The 22,418-nt window shown below is 39.5% G+C and overlaps 1 protein-coding gene across 1 annotated transcript in view; it reads right to left on the bottom strand.

Annotated features, from left to right (window-relative positions):
* Nucleotides 1-22,418, bottom strand: part of PPM1E (protein phosphatase, Mg2+/Mn2+ dependent 1E) — a 216,097-nt gene that overhangs the window by 138,045 nt on the left and 55,634 nt on the right. The window lies entirely within an intron of this gene.

Below are 22,418 nucleotides of genomic sequence, written 5' to 3'. Positions count from 1 at the left end.
TGCAGTAGCACGATCATAGCTCACTGCAGCCTCAAAATCCTGGGCTCAAGCAATCCTCCTGCCTCAGCCTCCTGAATAGCTGGGACTGCAGGCATGCACCACCATGCGTGGCTAATTTTTAAAAATTTTTTGTAGATAGAGGTCTCACTATATTGCCTAAGCTAGTCTTGAACTCCTGGGCTCAAGCAATCCTCCTACCTCAGCCTCCTAAATGCTGGGATTACAGGTGCGAGCCACTACACTCAGTCATAAATGTATGTTTTAATAAAATATAAAGCTACAGTGGGAAGGCTCAACAGTATCACAGGTAATAAAATTTCCCAGAACATTTACAATAACACTAAAAAAAATTAAAATTCGGGTATAAATATAACAAAACATGCACAGGATCTGTGTGCTAAAAACTATACAATACTGATGAATTTTATTTTATTTTATTTTATTTGAGATAGGGTCTTGCTCTGTCACCGAGGCTAAAGTGCAGTGGCACAAATGATTGTGGCTTACCATACCCTTGACCTCCCAGACTCAATCAATCACCTCGCCTAAGCCTCCCCAGTAGCTGGGACTACAGGCACGTGCCACCACGGTTGGCGAATTTTTCTATTTTTTGTAGAGATGAGGTCTCACTATGTTGCTGAGGCTGGTCTCGAACTCCTGTGCTCAAGTGATCCTCCCACCTCAGACTCTCAAAGTGCTGGGATTACAGGCATGAGTCACTGCATCAGGCCAAAAAAAGGTTTTAATGACCTAAATAACTGGGGAGATGTGGCATTCTCATGGATTCGGAGGCTTTACAGAGTAAAGACGTCAATTCTCTCAAAATTGATCTGCAGTTGGCTTAATGCAATTCCTATAAAAATCCTAACAGATTTTTATACACGAACAAGCTGATTCTAAAATTTATATGGAAAGGCAAAGGAACTAGAATATCTAAAAGAATTTTGAAAAAAAGAATAAAATAAGGGTAATCACATTAGCTTTTTAAAGACCTGCTATATAGACACAACAGTTAAATGGTCATATTGGGAGACATAGACACACAGATCAATAGAACAAAAAAAAAAGAGTAAAAAATAAACTCACACTTGTCCAGACAACTAATTTTTGACAAAAGCATAAAAGCAATTTAATGAAGCAAGGATAGTCATTTTAACAAGTGGTGATGGGACAACTGGTCTCCCGTAGGAGACAAAATGGACCTTGACCTAAATCTCACAATTTATACCAAAATTAACAAACTTCAAATGCATAATTTTATCAGATGTTGAACTATAAGACTCTTAGGGAAAACACAAGAGAAACCCTGTGTGACTTAAATTTAGGGAAAATGTTCTTAGATATGACACCAAAAGTACAGCCCATAAAAGAAAAAATTAATAAATTAGACTTCATCGTAATTAAAACTTTTCCTCTGTGAAAGATATTAAGAAAATGAGAAAAGAAGCCACAGATTGGGAGAAAATATTTGAAAATCACATATATTTGACAAATAATTTATATCTAGAATAAATAAGGAAATCCCTAACCTCAACTGTAAATAAGTAAGCAGCCCAATTACAAAGTGGGCAAACAAGTCAACAATGCAATCCCATTTACAATAGCCATACCCCACACCCCACCAAAAAATAAAAATAAAACAAATAAACAAAAAACTCTACATCTAACATCTAAGCAAAGAGGGGAAATATCTCTACAAGAACCACAAAACACTTCCAAATGGGCAAAAGACATGAACAGACACTTCACAAAAGAAGACATACATGTGGCCAATAAACATGAAAAAATGCTCCACATCACTAATCATCACAGAAATGCAAATCAAAATCACAATGAGATGCCATCTCACATCAGTCAGATGTCAGAATGGCTATTATTAAAAAGTCAAAAAAAACCAGATGTTGGAAAGGCTGTGGAGAAAAGGGAACACTTATACACTGTTGGTGAGAATGCAAATTAGCTTAGCCACTATGGAAAGCAGTTTGAAGATTTCTCAAAGAACTTAAAACAGAACTACCATTTGACCCAGGAATCCGATTACCCATACTGCATATATATCCAAAAGAAAACAAATAATTCTATCAAAAAGACATACGCACTCACATGTTCATTGCAGCACTGTTCACAATAGCAAAGACATGGAATCAACCTAGATGCCCATCAAATGTGGCCTGGATAAAGAAAATGTGGTACATATACGCCACAGAATACTATCCAGCCATAAAGAAAAGAACAAAATCATGTCCTTTGTAGCAACACGGGTGCAACTGGAGGCCTTTATCCTAAGTGAATTAATGCAAGAACAGAAAGCCAAATACCACATGTTCTCACTTATAAGTGGGAGCTAAACATGGGGTACTCATGGACATAAAGATGGCAACAATAGAAACTAAAGACTTCTGTGGGGGTGGGGTGAGGTAACTGTTGAAAAACTATTGAGTTTCAAAAGGTCACATACTAGATGATTCCACTTATATAACATTCTCAAAGTAACAAAAGTATGGTGATGGAAAACAGATCAGTGGTTGCCATGGGTTAGGATTGGGGTGTGACTGTAAACGGCTAGCACATGGGAATTTCTTTGGGCGTTCTATATCCCAAATGTGATAATGGTCATATGAATTTATACATGTGATAAAATCCTGTAGAACTACATATATCCCCCAAACATTTTTTTAAGGATTGTATATAATAACTGGTGAAATCTTGTGAGGCTGAGGCAGGTGAATCACTTGAGGCTGGGAGTTCAAGACCAGCCTGATCAACATGGTGAAACCCCGTCTCTACTAAAAGAAAAAAATACGAAAATTAACCATAGCCAGGAGTAGTGATGCATGCCTGTGATGCCAGCTACTCAGATGGCTGAGGAAGGAGAATCACTTGGACCCAGGAGGCGAGGGTGCAGTGAGCTAAAACCACACCACTGCACTCCAGCATGGTAACAGAGTGAGGCTCCATCTCAAAAAACAAACAAAAACCTGGTGAAATCCAAATAAGGTCAGTAGTTTAGTTAATAAATAGTATTGTACCAATGTCAGTTTTCTGATTTTGATAATTATACTATGGTTATATAAGATGTCTTTGGGGGAAGCTGGGTGAGGAGTACATCTGAACTCTTTGTACTATTTTTGCAACTTCTACATGAGTCTAAAAATATTTCAAAATTAAAGTTTAAAAATTCCTGTTATGTTATTATGCAGAACATCTTAATTCTCAACCTACAATCCAGATTATTTTTAAAAAGGAGCACCAATTGTTCTAATTAAAAAAAAAAAAACCAATCATTGTATGTTTCAGGTCTCTCTCTCTCTATATATAGAAGTAGTGGAAGCTTTACGTTTTTTCTTTAATTTCAAGCAGATAAAATTCTGAGAAACTCTTCCCTTTGCAGAACATACCAGGAATGCTGGGTTTATTTTTTTTTAATCACAACAATATTTCAAAAGAAAATGATAATAATTTAATCTAGTCTGTGCTGGTTAGATTCTACCTGGAATATTGCTCTCAATTCTAGGTATCATTCTTTAAGAACAGTTAATTCAGAAGTGAGTGACCAGGATAGTGAAGAAATTTGAAACAATATTTTCTGAGGATCAAATAGAGGAACTAGGTTATCTCTACGCTAGAGAAGAAAAAATACTGAAGTTCTAATACTGTCTTTAAGTCTATGAAAGGTTACCATGTGGAAGACAACAGATTTATTTGGAATACTCTAAGGTGTAGAATTAGGATCAATAGTCCTACAGAGACAAAGACTTTCACCCAAGATAAGCAGCCACTAAAAAACAGTGCTTACCAAAGAGGAAATGAGCTGCCTTGGAACACAGTGCCTATCACAGAAACAATAAAAGCACTGGCAATAATGTTGGACTTTCAGGACTTCTGATTCAAAATAGCAGACTACACACATGCATTTATCTCAGAAACCTCCTGAAATGTGAAATTAAAATAACAGAAAGATATGGAAGAAATGATAGTAGACAAAAAAGATTAACAAATATTTGAAAGCAAGAAAGGGAATGAAGGAGTAGCAACCTTAACATACCAGAACAGAGAACGCTGAGTCCAAACTGTCCAATAGGGGGATGACATCAAGAATCTAGCTGGTTCTCATCAAAGAACTCCAAGAATCTAAGGAACTGTAGATACTAGCTATCTCAGACAGCAGGTATAAGGAGAAGTGCTGGAAACGTCACAATTCATTGAAATTATACAGAAGAAATACCTAAGATACTCTTCTAAACTCCCATGCAACCAAACAGGTGCACCTCCCTCACATGGCAGGAGAGAAAACATTTATTTTCTGATTAATTGGAACAGAATAGCCTTATATTCAAAGACACAAGGTATATACTGAGAGACTGAAGTAAATCACCTTACTAAAATTAAGAATACTATGTGAAAAATTACATATAAACAGCTGTATTCCCTTACTCAGTTCCCAAAATGCTGGCTAAAGAGAAGAGTCTAAAAGCTTTAAGATAAAGTAAGTCTGCAGTGGCTCACGTCTGTAATCCTAGCACTTTGGGAGACCATGGCGGGCCATCACAAGGTCAGGAGGTCAAGACCATCCTGGCTAACACGGTGAAATCCCGTCTCTACTAAAAATACAAAAAATTAGCTGGGCGTGGTGGCATGTGCCTGTAATCCCAGCTACTTGGGAGGCTGAAGCAGGAGAATCACTTGAACCCAGGAAGCGGAGGTTGCAGTGAGCTGAGATTGCGCCACTGCACTCCAGCCTGGGTGACAAGAGTGAGACTCCATCTCAAAAAAAAAAAAAAAAAATAGATAAAGTAAGTCACATACAGGTCAGGTGCGGTGGCTCACACCTGTAATCCAAGCACTTTGGGAGGCCAAGGCGGGTGGATCACTTGAGGATAAGAGTTTGAGACCAGCCTGGCCAACATGGTGAAACCCTGTCTCTACTAAAAATACAAAAATTAGCCAGGCATGGTGGCACACGCCTATAGTCCTAGGTACTTGGGAGGCTGAGGCAGGAGTATTGCTTGAACCCAGAGGCAGAGGTTGCAGTGAGCCAAGATCGTGCCACTGCACTCCAGCCTGGCCGACAGAGCGAGACTCCATCTCAAAAAATAATAATAAAAAATTAAATAAAATAAAGTAAACCACATACGAATAGGATCAGGAATCAGAATGCTATCATCTTTCTTAATAATAACACTGAAGGCTGGGCGCAGTGGCTCACGCCTGTAATCCCAGCACTTTGGGAGACCGAGGTGGACGGATCACGAGGTCAGGAGACTGAGACCATCCTGGCTAACATGGTGAAACCCCGTCTCTAGTAAAAATACAAAAATCAGCCGGGCGTGGTGGTGGGTGCCTGTAGTCCCAGCTACTCGGGAGGCTGAAGCAGGCGAATGGCGTGAGCCTGGGAGGTGGAGCTTGCAGTGAGCCGAGACTGTGCCACTGTGCTACAGCCTGGGTGACAGAGCGAGACTCCATCTCAAATAATAATAATAATAATAATTACAACAGTGAAAGCTGAGGGACAATAGACTAATGCCTTCAAAATTCTGTGGGAAAACAATTTTCTAACATAATTTTTTTGTTTGTTTGTTTTGTTTTTTGTTTTTTTAGAGAGACAGTGTCTTGCTCTGATTTCCAGGCTGGAGTGCAGTAGTCTAATCAGAGTTCATTGCAGCCTCAAACTCCTGGGCTCAAGTGATCCTCCTGCCTTAGCCTCCCAAGTAGCTAGGACTACAGGCATGGGCCACCATGGCTGGCTAATTTTTCTTCTAGAGACAGGGTCTTACTATGTTGACCAGGCTGTCCTCAAACTCCAGGTCTTTTTTTTTTTTTTTTTTTTTTGAGAGCGGGGGTTTTTTCCCCCGGGTGGAGGGCAGTGGGGGGATCTCGGCTCACTGCAAGCTCCGCCTCCCGGGTTCACGCCATTCTCCTGCCTCAGCCTCCCAAGTAGCTGGGACTACAGGCGCCCGCCAACACGCCCGGCTAATTTTTTGTATTTTTAGTAGAGACGGGGTTTCACTGTGTTACCCAGGATGGTCTCGATCTCCTGACCTCGTGATCCACCCGCCTCGGCCTCCCAAAGTGCTGGGATTACAGGCTTGAGCCACCGCGCCCGGCCAAACTCCAGGTCTTAAGCAATTCACCCGCCTTGGCCTCCCAAGGTACTGGGATTATAGGTATGACCCACCACGCTTGGCCTTTAACCTGAAATTCTGTACCCAACTAGACTAACAATCAAGTGGAGGAGTGGAATAAAGATATTTCAGGTTAACAAAATTAACTGAAACATCTGAAAAAAATTAACTTCCATGAATCTTTTATTTGTTTTTCTTAAGCTCACTAATCCTGCTTTCTAACCATGAATCTTTTATAAAAAGACTAGTAAAGGATGTCCACCAGCAAAATGAGAAAAGAAACCCAGAAAGAAATGAAAACCACAAAACTGAGGCTCTGATGAAAAAGAAGCATCAGGAACCACAAGGATCACGGTAGAGCTCCAGAATGTCAGCTGTACAGAAGGTATAGAGCGCATACAGTCTGGACTGGAACAAGTAGATGCAAAGTTCCAAGATGAAAGCCTTATAAAAAATGATTACCCAGGATGTTTAACTATACTGATAGTGGTTTTTATGTTTCTACTGCAGAGTTCAGAAAATAAAGGACAATAGGTACATAGAAAACTAAACAAATGAAAAATAGTAAATTACTAACTCCAGGAAAAACAAAAGGTTATACAAGAAAGAAAATGTAAACACGGGCCAGGCACAGTGGCTCACGCCTGTAATCTCAGCACTTTGGGAGGCCAAGGCAGGTGGATCACCTGAGGTCGGGAGTTCGAGACCAGCCTGACCAACATGGAGAAACCCTGTCTCTACTGAATATACAAAATTAGCCAGGCATGGTGGTGCATGCCTGTAATCCCAGCTACTCAGGAGACTGAGGCAGGAGAATCGCTTGAACCCAGGAGGCGGAGGTTGCAGTGAGCTGAGATCACACCATTGCACTCCAGCCTGGGCAACTAGAGTGAAACTCTGTCTCAAAAAAAAAAAAGAAAAGAAAAGAAAAGAAAATGTAAACACAGTATATAGTGGCTCAGTTGTAAACAATATATACATAATTCAAACAATGTAAACATTATTTTGCCTAAAGTTGTGGTACGATTATACTGGGAGTTAGTGGGGGAAAGTAAGTGGTAGCAGGAGTTGTATAAGATTGTTAAATCTTTATCTTCTAGAATAAAAAACAAAGAGTTACTGTCTATAATTTAAAAAACAAGAAACAGCAAATGAAATCTTCTTTAGAGACAGGTAAATCCCAGAAGAAACAAAGAATTAAAAATAGGCCAGGCACAGTGGCTAATGCCTGTAATCCCAGCACTTTGGTAGGCCAAGACAGGAGGATCACCAGAGGTCAGGACGTCGAGACCAGCCTGACCAACATGGAGAAACCCTGTCTCTATTAAAAATACAAAATTAGCCAGGCGTAGTGGTGCATGCCTGTAATCCCAGCTACTCGGGAGGCTGAGGCAGGAGAATCACTTGAACCTAGGAGGTGGAAGTTGCAGTGAGGTGAGATTGCGGCATTGTACTCCAGCCTGGGAAACAAGAGTGAAACTCCGTCTCAAAAAAAACAAACAAAAAAACAGAATTAAAAATAGTTGCTTCCTTTGCCATTGTGGTCCCAATGTATAGAAAAAAAAAAGAGAGGAAGAAAGAGAAAAAGAAAGAAAAGAAAATTAAAATAGTTGTTTCCAAGGAGGACTTGAGAATGAAGAAGAAAAGGGTAAGAGACTGTTCTTAGTATATGCTTTACAGTACACTATTTCACTTTTTAAAATTATACACATATTATATTGAATAAAAATAAAAATTATTATTATTATTATTATTATTTGAGACTGAGACTCTATTGCCCAGGCTGGAGTACAGTGGCGTGATCTCAGCTCACTGCAACCTCTGCCTCCCAGGTTCAAGTGATTCTCCTGCCTCAGCCTCCCTAGTAGCTGAGATTACAGGCACCCGCCACCACACCTGGCTAATTTTTGTATTTTTAGTGGACACGGAGTTTCACCATGTTGGCCAAGCTGGTCTCGAACTCCTGACCTCGGGTGATCTGCCCACCTCAACCTCCCAAAGTACTGGGGTTACAGGCATGAGCCACCTCGCCCAGCCAGTTATTATTATTATTATTATTATTTTGAGACAGAGTTTCGCCCTGTTGCCCAGGCTGGAGTGCAGTGGCACGATCTCGGCTCACTGCCAGCTCCGCCTCCTGGGTTCATGCCATTCTCCTGCCTCAGCCTCCCAAGTAGCTGGGACTACAGGCGCCTGCCACCACACCTGGCTAATTTTTTGTATTTTTAGTAGAGACAGGGTTTCACTGTGTTAGCCAGGATGGTCTCGATCTCCTGACCTCATGATCCACCCTCCTCAGCCTCCCAAAGTGTTGGGATTACAGGCGTGAGCCACCGCGCCCAGCCCTGGCCAATTATTTTTAAAATTTATAGGTTCTCATGTCCCACTCATAGACCCACTGTAACAGAATATCTGAATAGACCTACATACTTAAATGGCTTAAAAGATTATAACCAGGTAGTTAAGTTGGATAAAACATTAGTATAAGATCATGGATTCTGGTCAGGTGTAGTGGCTCATGCTTGTAATCCCAGCACTGGTGTGGTGGCTCATGCCTGTAATCCCAGCACTTTGGGAGGCCAAGGCAGGTGGATCACCAGAGGTCAGGAGTTCGAGACCAGCCCGGCCAACATGGCGAAACCCTGTCTCTACTAAAAATACAAAAATTAGCTGGGCATGGTGGTGGGCGCCTATAATCCCAGCTACTTGGGAGGCTGAGGCAGGAGAATTGCTTGAACCCAGGAGGTGGAGACTGCAGTAAGCTGAGATCGTGGCATTGCACTCCAGCCTAGGTGACAGAGCAAGACTCTGTCTCAAAAAAAAAAAAAAAAAAAAAAAAAGATCATGGACTTAAAGCTGAATGCAGGCTTTTCTATATTCCACTGACTCAAAAATGTACCCTCAACCCTAGCCAGCAGATCCAAATAAGCATGCAGCTCATTACAAAGAAGACCGAGAAAGAGAGTTTTAAATGGGTCAGCATGATCCATCATTCCTATAAGTAAAGCTCCTTAAAAGTATATAAAACCCATATAGATAAATTAGTAACAAAATTTTTGTATATCACACCTGTAATCCCAGCACTTTGGGAGGCTGAGGAGGGCAGATCACGAGGTCAGGGGATTGAGACCATCCTGGCTAACACGGTGAAACCCCGTCTCTACTAAAAATGCAAAAAAAAAAAATTAGCCAGGTGAGGTGGCATGCACCTGTATTCCCAGCTACAAAGGAGGCTGAGGCAGAAAAATCACTTGAACCTGGGAGGCAGAGGTTGCAGTGAGCCGAGATCATGGCACTGCACTCTAGCCTGGGCGACAGAGCCAGGTTCCATCTAAAAAAAATAAACAAATAAAAACAAAATCTTTGTACATTAAAAATAGTAAGTTACATTGATATGATAAACTAATTCCTTGCTATCTAAAATGATATATTAAGCAACAATTTTATTGGGTAATTTGACTAAATGTACAGTTAATATACCTCTTGCTTCAATATAGTTTATCTTTGAAGTTCTGCTGAATTTTAGTTGCCATAACAACCTGAATAAACCCTTTATTGCTGCAGATATCTGTAGCTATTTATAAATGCAACAGCTGGATCTGTCCAGCTAAATTTCTTTCATAATATAAAACATCAAAGCAGTTTTCTTTCTTTTCTTTTTTTTTTTTTTGAGATAGAGTCTGTCTCTGTTGCCCAGGCTGCCAGGCTGGAGTGCAGTGGTGCCATCTCGGCTCACTGCAACCTCTGCCTCCTTGGTTCAAGCAATTCTCCCTGCCTCAGCCTCCCAAGTAGCTGGGATTACAGGTGCCCACTGCCCACCACCACATCCAGCTAATTTTTGTATTTTAGTAAAGATGGGGTTTCGCCATGTTGGCTGGGCTGGTCTCAAACTTCGGACCTCAGGTGATCCGCCTCACTCAGCCTCCCAAAGTGCTAGGATTACAGGCATAAGCCACCATGCCTGGCCTAAAAGCAGTTTTCATTTGCTCTGAATAAACTTAAGAAAATTGTCAGGAACCATTAAAACTAAAACTATAATTTCTACATTTATATCTAAAAACATTAAAATGTAGTAAACTATATAGAATAAGGTAGAGAATGGGGCTGGGTGTGGTGGCTCATGCCTGTAATCCCATCAATTTAGGAGGCCATGGTGGGTGGATCACTTGAGGTCAGGAGTTTGAGACCAGCCTGGCCAACATGGTGAAACCGCATCTCTACTAAAAATACAAAAATTAACTGAGCATGGTGGTGGGTGCCTGTAATCCCAGCTATTTGGGAGGCTGAGGCTAGAGAATCAGACTGAGGCTGGGCTTGAACCCAAGAGGCAAAGGTTGCAGTGAGCCGAGATCGCACCACAGCTGGGGCAACAAAGTGAGACTCTTGTTTCCAAACAACAACAACAAAAAACAACAGAGAATAAAAAAAACACGCTTTCATTTGTTTCCTGAAAAAAAAAAAAATAGCAATGTTAACACAAAGCTTTCTAAACTGTTTTTTCTGAACTGAAAAAACACTTAGATATTTTATTCAGAAGTTTTTGTTTGTTTTTAATTTTTTGTAGAGACAGTCTCACTAATATTGCCCAGGCTGCTCTCAAACTCCTGGGCTCAAAGGATCCTCCCGTCTCAGCCTTCGAAAGTGCTGGGATTACAGGCATGAGCCACTGCACTCAGCCAGATATTTCATTCTATTTATTTGTGTGTGTGTGTGTGTGTGTGTGTGAGAGAATCAACAGTTCAAGCCTTTCTTTTTTTTATTTTAGTTTTCTGTAAGTTATTAAGGTACAGGTGGTATTTGGTTACATGAGTAAGTTCTTTAGCGGTGATTTGGGAGACTTTGATGCACTCATCACCCGAGCAGTATACACTGCACCGTATTTGTAGTCTTTTATCCCTCGCCCCACTCCCACTCCTCCCCCCAAGTTTCCAAAATCCATTGTGTCATTCTTAGGCCTTTGCATCAGCCAGATATTTTAAATCAATTGCTTCTCTCCACAGTAACACAATGCAAGATAAAACACAAAGAAGCAGGCCAGGCGTGGTGGCTCACGCCTGTAATCCCAGCTCTTTGGGAGGCTGAGGCGGGCGGATCACGAAGTCAGGAGATCGAGACCATCCTGGCTAACATGGTGAAACTCTGTACAACAACAACAACAACAACAACAACAACAACAAATTAGCCGGGCGTGGTGACGGGCGCCTATAGTCCCAGCTACTTGGGAGCCTGAGGCAGGAGAACGGAGTAACCCGGGAGGCGGAGCTTGCAGTGAGCCGAGATTGCGCCACTGCACTCCAGCCTGGGCGACAGAGCGACACTCTTGTCTCCAGGAAAAAAAATTTATTATATACTAAACAACCTAATCCTTAAAAAAGTAGAATAAAGCTTTTACACCTGAATTTTCCCTTTTTAAAAGTGTTTTTGTTCTAGGGGCACGGTGGCTCACGCTTGTAATCCCAGCACTTTGGGAGGCCGAGGCGGGCGGATCACGAGGTCAGGACATCGAGACCACGGTGAAACCCCGTCTCTACTAAAAATACAAAAAAAATTAGCCAGGCGTGGTGGCGGGTGCCTGTAGTCCCAGCTACTCAGAGAGGCTGAGGCAGGAGAATGGCGTGAACCTGGGAGGCGGAGCTTGCAGTGAGCCGAGATTGCGCCACTGCACTCCAGCCTGGGCGACAGAGCAAGACTCCGTCTCAAAAAAAAAAAAAAAAAAATTGTAATTAGACTGAAGAAATACCTATCTTCACTGATATAAGCTTTTGAGTACACAAAATTATAAAAATAAAAGGTTTATTCTGCAGCAATGTAGCAGTTGATTAGCAGCTTCTCGGATAGGATCTGTGCCCATGTAGAGTCTCAGAAAGTATTGGTTCAATAGATTATTTAGATTAAGACTGCTATATTTAGGACAACCTACAGATTTTTTCACATAGAAAAATGTTTTAAATTATATATAAATAAATGTATTGACTGATAATTGTTACGTACATTTTCTACCTTGAATTGGAGATATCTATCTTTGTGCTCATCTCCTTTCAAACCCTTTCTCCAACCCTTTCTCTAACTCATATTTTAAAAACATATATAATATTCTATACATCCATATATTTGGGGATAGTCCATTAAATTTGTATTAAATTTAAATTTTGCAGGCCAGGTGCGGTGGCTCACGCCTATAATTCCAGCACTTTGGGAGGTTGAGGCAGGTGGATCACGAGGTCAGGAGATTGAGACCAACCTGGTTACCATGGTGAAACCCCGTCTCTACTAAAAATACAAAAAATTAGCCGGGCGTGGTGACGGGCGCCTGTAGTCCCAGCTACTCGGGAGGCTGAGGCAGGAGAATGATGTGAACCTGGGAGGCGGAGCTTGCAGTGAGCTGATATCGAGCCACTGCACTCCAGTGTGGGCAACAGAGCGAGACTCCGTCTCAAAAAAAATAATAATAAAATAAATAAATAAATAAATAAATTTAAATTCCGCACCTCATCCATATTTAATCTAATCAATGCTTAATTTTGCAGATTTTTTTTTATTTTTTATCTTTCCTGTGGTGCAGATTAATTTTGCAGACATTTCACAATAATTTAAAAATATACAAAACACAATTTCCTAAGGAAAAAAAATAACTAAACAACAGGTGATTCAGATAGCAGCCAGCAATGTTATTTTCAAAGAGTAACTATAGATGCATAAGATCCATTCTCCTACATTCATTACTGTTATATTTTGATATAAAACATATCTAATCATAAATAAGGTCTTTGCCCTTTCACTTAAATCTTTCAGCGAATAGCGTAATCACTATCCTGAGAAACCATTCCTGTGCCTAGAATTTCAAGTAAGTCTGTCTTTCATGCAAATACCCACATGATTCTTTTCCCATTACTTTCATAGTTCCTTTCCTGCCCATTCCATTCCTTGAAAACTTTATGAGAAACGCCTACATGACAGAAATATGACCATTTCAGCCCCTCTTAAACTAGAAACAATTCTTAGGTGATAGAAATGAAAATCTCATTTTTATATGTTGTCTTTATAGTTTAAAAAGTGCTCACATACACTATAATGTCTGACCCTACAATAATGCTTCCACTTGGATAAAATAGGTATTATTTTCATTTTGAAAATTAAAAAAAAATTATGCTCAGAAGGGCTTGCCCCAGGTCAAACAAGAAGAGCAATAATCATCATATAAGTCAGCTCTCTTGACATATTTTTTTCACAATACTTTGCTGCCTCACTTACATATGACAAAGAGGAGAGAATGGGACAACTGACTTTGGCAGCCTTCAGTTGTCACAGACCCTGAACAACAGAATCTATTACAATCTATTCGCTCTCCAACAGCAAGTATTGGCAGTATGGTAGACCTGACTGATAGCATAACTTTAATTATCAGCCAGAGGCTTAAACCTATGCTTGTTGTAATTAGAATTTCCCCACAGAAAAAAAGCATATCATCTATTCCAGAAAAGAACTACCTATTAAATCCTAATCTTTACATTTTCAATTCATGGCCAACCAGTGTTTAAAACATGAATTATCTTAATAAAAGAGCAAGTTTACAAATGCCTATGGGCTACACCTTTGGCAATGTTACCCCATTCTATTTTTAGTAAACACTTAATCCTAGTATAAGACCAGAAAAGATGGGCAATAGAAACTGGCTCCAATCTTCCAACATTCTTCCTACTAGCTAACAATACAGCAAACACCTAGAGGTTGTTCTAACCATAATTATCAGCTCAACCCATAACAGAATCAGAAGTCGGCTTGTATTCCCCCTTGTTTTGGAGAAAGATACTTGGGACTCGTCAAAAAAAAAAAACAAAAAAAAACAAAAAAAACTCAGATTTAGCAACTTTACTTCTAAGTAAACAACCCACACTGCTGCTCATATTTTATAATGCTTGCTCCCAGTCGCATACTTATTTCATTCAATGCTATGCTTCAGTGCCTCCTTTTCTTTGGTCTCTTTTCACTTTTTTTGCTGTTGTTACTTGCTCAACTCCTTTACTACATTCTTCTTTTCATCTCTTGTTTTAGTAATCCTCATCACTATCTGGGCTATCTTGGTCTTCTTCCTGCCAGATTCCTTCCTGAAGCTGCCAACTCCCACTGAAAGCTTTGTGTTCATCAACAACTTATGCTTTAAAACGATCTCTTGCTTTTTCCTTGATTGCCTTTCAAAATCTCATTACCTTGATATAGCTCAGTTAGTTATTAGAAAAGCTAGGTGATTAAACTAGTTTATACTAAAAGGAGCATAAGCGTTGAATAATTGGTCATTTTAGACAAGATGGGGGAGAAATTTGGGAAAGGACAGTTTTCATACTTTCAGCCCACTCCCCTCCCAGCCTTTAGCAAATAACAATGGAGTTGTAAAGCCCAGGAAAACCCTTTCTCCAACCCCCTGGAGTCTCAAAATAAGTTTCTTCATTGTTAAAGAAGACTTCAGTTATTACTCTATTTCCATCTCTTCCACTAGTTTTCCAAGGTCCTTGCTAACCAACATCTGCTTCTCAATGAAAGGAATTCTTTCTATTATATCGGGCAAGTTCCTGCCCTGCTGTAAGCTAACTTAAACACCCAGAGTGTATCTATACCAAAGAATGTGTCATTATTCTGATCTCTGAGTGGCGCCTATTGGAAAAGGGGCTTGAATGTAGGAATCTTCATATTGAAATGAAAAAACTTTCTTCTTTTTCTAGTAAACTCCTATCTCCTCTCCAGATAATTAGAAAAATACAAAGCTGGCCAGGCGCGGTGGCTCACGCCTGTAATCCCAGCACTTTGGGAGGCCGAGACCGGCGGATCACAAGGTCAGGAGATTCCTGGCTAACACGGTGAAACCCCGTCTCTACTAAAAATATAAAAAAGTAGCCGGGTGTGTTGGCGGGCGCCTGTAGTCCCAGCTACTCGGGAGGCTGAGGCAGGAGAATGGCGTGAACCCAGGAAGCGGAGCTTGCAGTGAGCCGAGATCGTGCCACTACACTCCAGCCTGGGCGACAGAGCGAGACTCCGTCTCAAAAAAAAAAAAACTAGAGTGTATTCTTTTTGAGAAATGCAAGCATTTTCTAGGACACGAGGAAAATCTAGTGTTTTGTTATCATACAAGTTTCAGAATGCTTGGGAATCCCAAGTGTTAACTATTAATAGAGAAGTAACATGATTTATTTACAGCATGTTTCACTTGCTGAATGCAAGGATCTTTTTAACTTCTCAGTGAATGTATGTCAAAGAAATTAGTATTTAATATTTCAAATTTGGAAAAATTAAAAAGTACTGAAAAGGCAAATATAGAATTGTTATTACCCCCAAATGATAATAATTTATGAAATTCCAAAACATTTTCTTATTTTAAAATGAAACAGTAAACATTTTAAATATAAGGTAATAAAAACTCTTCCCAAACTATCTGTTAAAGCACAATGCATGCCACTGTGAAAAAGTTTGGTGGTTCCTCAAAAGATTAGACATAGAATTACCATATGATCCAGCAATTCCACTCCTAGGCATATACCCAAAAGAACTGTAAGCAGGGACTCAACGGATACTTTGTATACCAATTTCTACAGCAGCATTATTCACAATAGTCAAAAAGGTGAAAATGTCCAAGTGTCCTTCGACAGATAAATGGATAAATCAAATGTGGTATAGACATACAATTGAAATTATTCAGTAATTTAAAAATGAGATTCTGAGGCTGGGCATGGTGGCTTGCACCTATAATCCCAGCACTTCGGGAGGCCAAGGCAAGCAGATGGCTTCCGCTCAGGAGTTCCAGCCCAGCCTGGGCAACATGGCAAAATCCTCTCTCTACCAAAAATACAAAAAAATTAGCCAGGCGTGGTGGTCATGCGCCACAGGCCCAGCTACTCAGGAGGCTGAGGTGGGAGTATCACTTGGGCCTGGGAGGTGGAGGATGCGGTGAGCTGAGATCGCGCCACTGCACTCCAACCTGGCTGACAGAGTAAGACTCTGTCTCAAAAGAAAAAAAAAATATATATATATTCTGATACATGCTACAACATGCATGAACCTTGAAAACATTATGCTATGTGAAATAAGACAGACACACAAGGACAAATATTCTATGGTTACACTTACATGCAGTACCTAGACCAAAATAGACAAATTCATAGACATGAAAAGTAGAATAGAGGTTACTAGGGGATGGCAGGGGATGGGGGAAGGAGGAAATGGAAAGTTAGTTTAATGGGTATGAAGTCTGATTTGGGCTGATGAAAAAGTTTTGGAGATGGATGGTGGTGATGACTACACAACATTGTGAGTGTACCTAATGTCACTGAATTGTATACTCAAAAATGATTATAATAATAAATCTTATGTTACATATATTTTATGTTTTCATATTTGAAAGTATTTCCTTCTCTTTACTCTATATAGAAATATTATATACAGGCTGGGCATGGTGGCTCATGCCTGTAATCCCAGCACTTTCGGAGGCCAAGGCAGGCAGATCACAAGGTCAGGAGTTTGAGACCAGCCTGGCCAATATGGTAAAACCCCATCTCTACTAAAAATACAAAAATTAGCTGGGCTTGGTGGCATGCACCTGTAGTCCCAGCTACTCAGGAGGCTGAGGCAGGAGAACTGCTTGAACCCGGGAGGCAGAGGTTGCAGTGAACTGAGATCACGCTACTGCACTCCACCTGGGCAACAGAGCGAGACTCTGACTCCAAAAAAAAAAAAACAAAGACAGAAAGAAATATTATACAGATTCTACCTGCATTATGATTAAAATTTTTTATTGTATCGATATTTTTATTTTATCAATATTTTTTATCATAATGCAGGTAGAATGTACATGATATTTCTATATGGAGTGAGGGGAAGGAAATATTTTCAAATATGAAAATAGGAAACCCTTTATTCCACAGTTAAAATGACAACTATAAAAAAATTTCTCTTATCATTGAGAGTAGGAAAACAGAATTACGTATGGCAGTTCAACATCATAATCTTCTCACAATAATGATTAGCATATAATATCCTAAAACTTGCAATTAGTTTGTTATTCCTAAACTAAGACTCAAAAGCAATGTCAAAATCAGCTCTAGTACATAATCAACGTTTGATTTACATAATCTGATATGAAAACTTTTCAAAGCACCGAGGGAAAAAACACCTTAGAAAATATTCTTTGAAAGGAACAGCATTAACAGAGCTATAATAAGAGCAAAAGAAAGTTCACATCCTCCCCACTCTTTCTAGGTATCTCTAAAAGAATGCATACTTTTTCTTTTCAATTATTAGCTATATTTCAAGAATGATGCAATGACAGTCTGACAAAAACTATGTCGTGGGTACCAAAATCAGGACCATATGCTAATTATGCTGAAATCCAAAACAATAAATATTCTCCAGGTAAAAATTTTAGTTTACAAATAGTAGCAAATCACGTAAGACACCAAATAGTGCCATCAGTTTAGGCTTCAAGTTCCCTGTTATGTTGTAGTTAAGATTGCTAATACAATGGCATTCAGCTATAACAATGTCTTATAATTTCTAGTTAACATTGACTTTAAGGAATTCAAAACAACATTCACCTATTATCACTCTAACTCATACACCTACCTAATTACAGTTAATCTGGTAAAAGATAGTTTTTATTTCCCTACTGAGAATTCTGAAGTAAATAGGGGGCAAAAGTTTAAGTAGTTTACCCAAGAATTCAATGGCAATAACTTTAAAAAGGAAAGAAAGAGAAGTATATAGACTTTTATCATTGAGGATTCACATGTACTAAGCTAGAAATATTTCTGTGCTATAAGTAATTTATTCCTTAAAACAACCTGTATCACAGAATTGCACAACTAATGGGTTCACCATTCACATCCTGGTCTATGTAGTCAGCAAATTTCAAACTGTGGGCCAAATCTGGCCCAGAATCTATTTTTACAAATGAAGTTTTATTAGAATACAGCCATACCCATTTGTTTACATATTGCCTATGGCTGTTTTTGTGCCATAACAGCAAGGTTGAGTTGGTGTGACAGCTTTCTTATGGTTTATGGCCAGCAAAGCCTAAAATATTTTCTATCTGGCTCTTTACAGAAAAAAACATTGTCAACCCCTGGTCTGTGTGAACACCACCCCTGGAATAATGCACTGTACAGTCTATGCAGCAGCCCTGAAATGATTTACTGAAAAGGTATTATCTGCATCTGGTAGATGAGAAAACTGAGATTCAGTAATATCAAATAATACTCAAGGTCATATAGCTTTTAAGTGACAAAGTTAGCCTTCAAATCCACAGCCTTCCATTAAATTACACAGGACCATGTATATATTGGGGGTAGTAATACATAGCTCCCTTAGCTGTTGTTAGAAGTGTCAAATGTGTACATAAAAATATTACAGAAATGTTAATTATTACAGAGTAAATATTAAACACAGATAGTTTGACCTTATGTTCTCCTTTACCCTTCAATAAAATTGGTGTCTTGGCAATGCATACCTCCATATTTACCAGTTCCTCCAAAAAGAGATCTTCACACTCCTATTCCCATCTTCCCTCTAACAAAATACTACTCTTTTTCTAGAATCAACTTAAAAGCCATATTCTTAATGACATCTTGTCTGATTCCCTAATCAATATTCACTGCTTTTTCCTGTGTTCTTCTTTAGCATGTTATTGGAAATTCTGTTTAACATGTTTCATTCTATTTTCTATTATTTACTTATCTAATTCCATTTCCATTACATTATTATTTTACATTATTTAGGGGACTATTTCTTATTAATGCTTATATCCACCTCAACCACCCTCTCCCACAATAATGCCTGTCAAAGTTCCTTGTGCATAACAAACACCCACTGAGTTGGACTTCCTGACACTGTACACCTAGTGCTGCTCTGTGTTCCAATCTGTTGCTCATCACACCAAGCTAGGTTGCCTCCAGTACATCTGTCTACTTCTCAAAAAGGCAAGAGGAAAGCCAGAAACTCTTCCAAATGAAATACAGACAGAATTTTCAATTTCTACAATGTTCAGTATATTTAATGCTTTAAATGTAAACTCCTCTGTATAACTTAGTAACTTTAATAAAATATTTCATCAGTTTTATCAATATAATTTATTCCCCCATTTAATCTTTAAACCAAATTGTTCATACTCAAATTCTCTCACAAATAAACACAATGTTCTAACTCAGCTGTTGTGGCAGAATGTGTTCACAATGAACAACCCCTACTATCTTGGCAAGAATTACAGAATTAGCTAATTACAGTACAACCTCCTTTATCTGTTTTCATTGGGATAAGGAGCAATCTGGATATATCAAAAAGCAAATCGTCCAGAAAGACATCTTAGGGTCTTTCCCTAAATATGGAAGTCCTATGAAGTCAAGTTAGATTGAGCTTTTCTCCACCATGTGCATAATTTTTCTATGAATAGTAAGAGAAATTCCAAGGTGTGAGGTTTTCATGAGAAAGAGACTAAAAAGATCCCATTGTACAAGGTAGCCAAGGCAAAAATGTTTTAAACAAGCTGGAAATTTACATGGGCCTTAAGTCTGACAAAAAGAGGATAGAGATACATAAAAGTAGAAGACAGTATCTGCCATAAAAGATCTTGGGTTTTCTTCAGGGAAGAAAGAATAAACATATGAAATAGCTTGAGAACAATAATGAACATCATATCTTGTAGGCAGTGATTCAAAATATTTCCCTCATCTCTCACTGCCACATCACAAATTATTATGACTACTGCCATAAAACAAACATGTATCACTGTTTGGGCCTTAAGACTGAGCCACAGAGATTGAAGGGAGGAAGAAGGATATTCTTTTTCATTTTTCATGATTTGTATTTCACTTGCTTCTGAAAAGACTTGAGAAAATCTACCAAATAAAAGTGTGTGGCTGGGCCCAGTGGCTCATGCCTGTAATCCCAGCACTTTGGGAGGCTGAGGCAGGTGGATCACTTGAGGTCAGGAGTTCAAGACCAGCCTGGCCAACATGGTGAAACCTGATCTCTACTAAGAAACAAACAAACAAAAAATTAGCTGGGCATGGTGGTGTGTGTCTGTAATCCCAGCTACTCAGGAGGCTGAGACAGGAGAATTGCTTGAACCCAGGAGGAGGAGGTTGCAGTGAACCGAGATCATGCCCCAGCATGGGTGACACAGCAGGACTCCCTCTCAAAAAAATAAATAAATAAAACAGTGTGTGATATTCATGGTTAAAACAAAAATATATCCCTCAAACAATGTAAGAAAGTAAATACTTCTAGGCACCTCAGGTGATCAGATGACATTTGGACTAAAATGATGTGCAACGACTTCAATCTCCTACCATTTTCTTATGACAGAACTACTATCAAATATATCTTCTGCTATGGATTCTATTATACAGTTGTTGAACAGACTATATTAGAAATCCCTATTCTTTTTTTTTAGACACAGTCTTGCTCTGTCGCCCAGGTGGGAGTTCAGTGGCGCCATCTGGGCTCACTACAAGCTCCGCCTCCTGGGTTCATGCCATTCTCCTGCCTCAGCCTCCTGAGTAGCTGGGACTACAGGTGCCTGCCACCACACCCGGCTAATTAGAAATCCCTATTCTTATTAGAGAATTTTAAAAAAAAATGGAATTCTGAGACATCTGTCCTGTGTTTATTTTTAGTTCCTTATCTTTCAGGATTTAATGAGCAAGGTCTTATTTTTTTTTTCTTTTCTAGCTAAGGATATGAACTGCAAACACAAAATTACCATTAGCAAAACAGCACAAATTGGCCGGGAGCAGTGTCTCACACCTGTAATCCCAGCACTTTGGGAGGCCGAGGTGGACGGATCACGAAGTCAAGAGATCGAGACCATCCTGGTCAACATGGTGAAATCCCGTCTCTACTAAAAATACAAAAATTAGCTGAGCATGGTGGTGTGCGCCTGTAGTCCCAGCTACTCGGGAGGCTGAGGCAGGGGAATTGCTTAACCCCGGGAGGTAGAGGTTGCAGAGGGCTGAGATCGCACCACCATATTCCGGCCTGGTGACTGAGTGAGACTCTGTCTCAAAAAAAAAAAAGAAAAAAGAAAAACAGCACAAATTAATTCCCTTTGTACCTGTTAAACAATAATTAGTAACATTTTATTGAGACAGGTAAAAGGATACTTCACAGTCACATAGATGTCTACAGTTTAACATAACAGTTAACAATACAAAAGAAAAAAGTCTCAATTTTTTTCTACCACTTCTGTTCAGATTGCACAATGCATACAAATTAATAACAGATTTTGAAGATGTAATGCAATTTGGTTGCCAAGAAGATTGTCACTTTTGAGGCAACAGTGCAAAGGATAAATTCCAAATTTTCTGCGTTAAAAGGTAGGGTCTTATTTTATGGTATTACAGATATATTAGTTCACCCATTTTTCCCTAATGAATTAAATAAAAATATTAATATTTAACACCGTCCATTCCAGGTAAATAGAACACTAATTTACCCTGAATACCTTTTAACATGTCACCTAAAAATGCTAGCTAAAATATGAAAATCATCTTGAGGTAAAGTACCGATGAACATAAAAATGCACTATCCAAATTCACAAAACAAGGCTGGGTGAGGTGACTCACACCTGTAATCCCAGCATTTTGGGACGCCAAGGCGGGTGGATCACTTGAGGTCAGGAATTTGAGACCAGCCTGGTCAACATGGCGAAACCCCGTCTCTACCAAAAATACAAAAATTTTCCAGGCATAGTGGCGTGTGCCTGTAATCCCAGCTACTTGGGAGGCTGAAGCAGGAGAATCGCTTCAATCCGGGAGGTGGAAGTTGCAGGGAGCCAAGATTGTGCCACTGTACTCCAGCCTGGGTGAGAGAGTAAGGCTCTGTCTCAAAAAAAAGAAAAGAATAGAAAACCGACCATATAGTGGGCCATAACAATTCATAATAAAAAGAATAACTATGACAGAAAATACTTCAGTAGAAGAACAATTGATGAGAGAAAATTTTTCTTTATAGAACAGTTCAACTATTAGAAGCAGAAGAAATGAAAGAATTACACAGTCACTATTGTGAATCATTAATGAAATATAAATCTAGGCAAAGACCATCAGGCAGCTAAAACCATAAGGTGAAAGGCTGGGGCAGCAGGTACTGAATGATTTGGCTGACGGCACTTGAACTTTTGGACCAATCTTAACATCACAAAAAATATATATATATTATTTGCTTCCTGTTGAAATGCAATATAAATTACACACTGGCCGGCGCGGTGGCTCAGCCTGTAATCCCAGCACTATGGGAGGCTGAGGCGGGTGGATCACA

The sequence above is a fragment of the Hylobates moloch genome, unplaced genomic scaffold, assembly GCF_009828535.3.
Source record: "Hylobates moloch isolate HMO894 unplaced genomic scaffold, HMol_V3 SCAFFOLD_10, whole genome shotgun sequence".
NCBI classification, from domain to species: domain Eukaryota; kingdom Metazoa; phylum Chordata; class Mammalia; order Primates; family Hylobatidae; genus Hylobates; species Hylobates moloch.
This window is presented reverse-complemented; position numbering and strand designations above follow the sequence as displayed.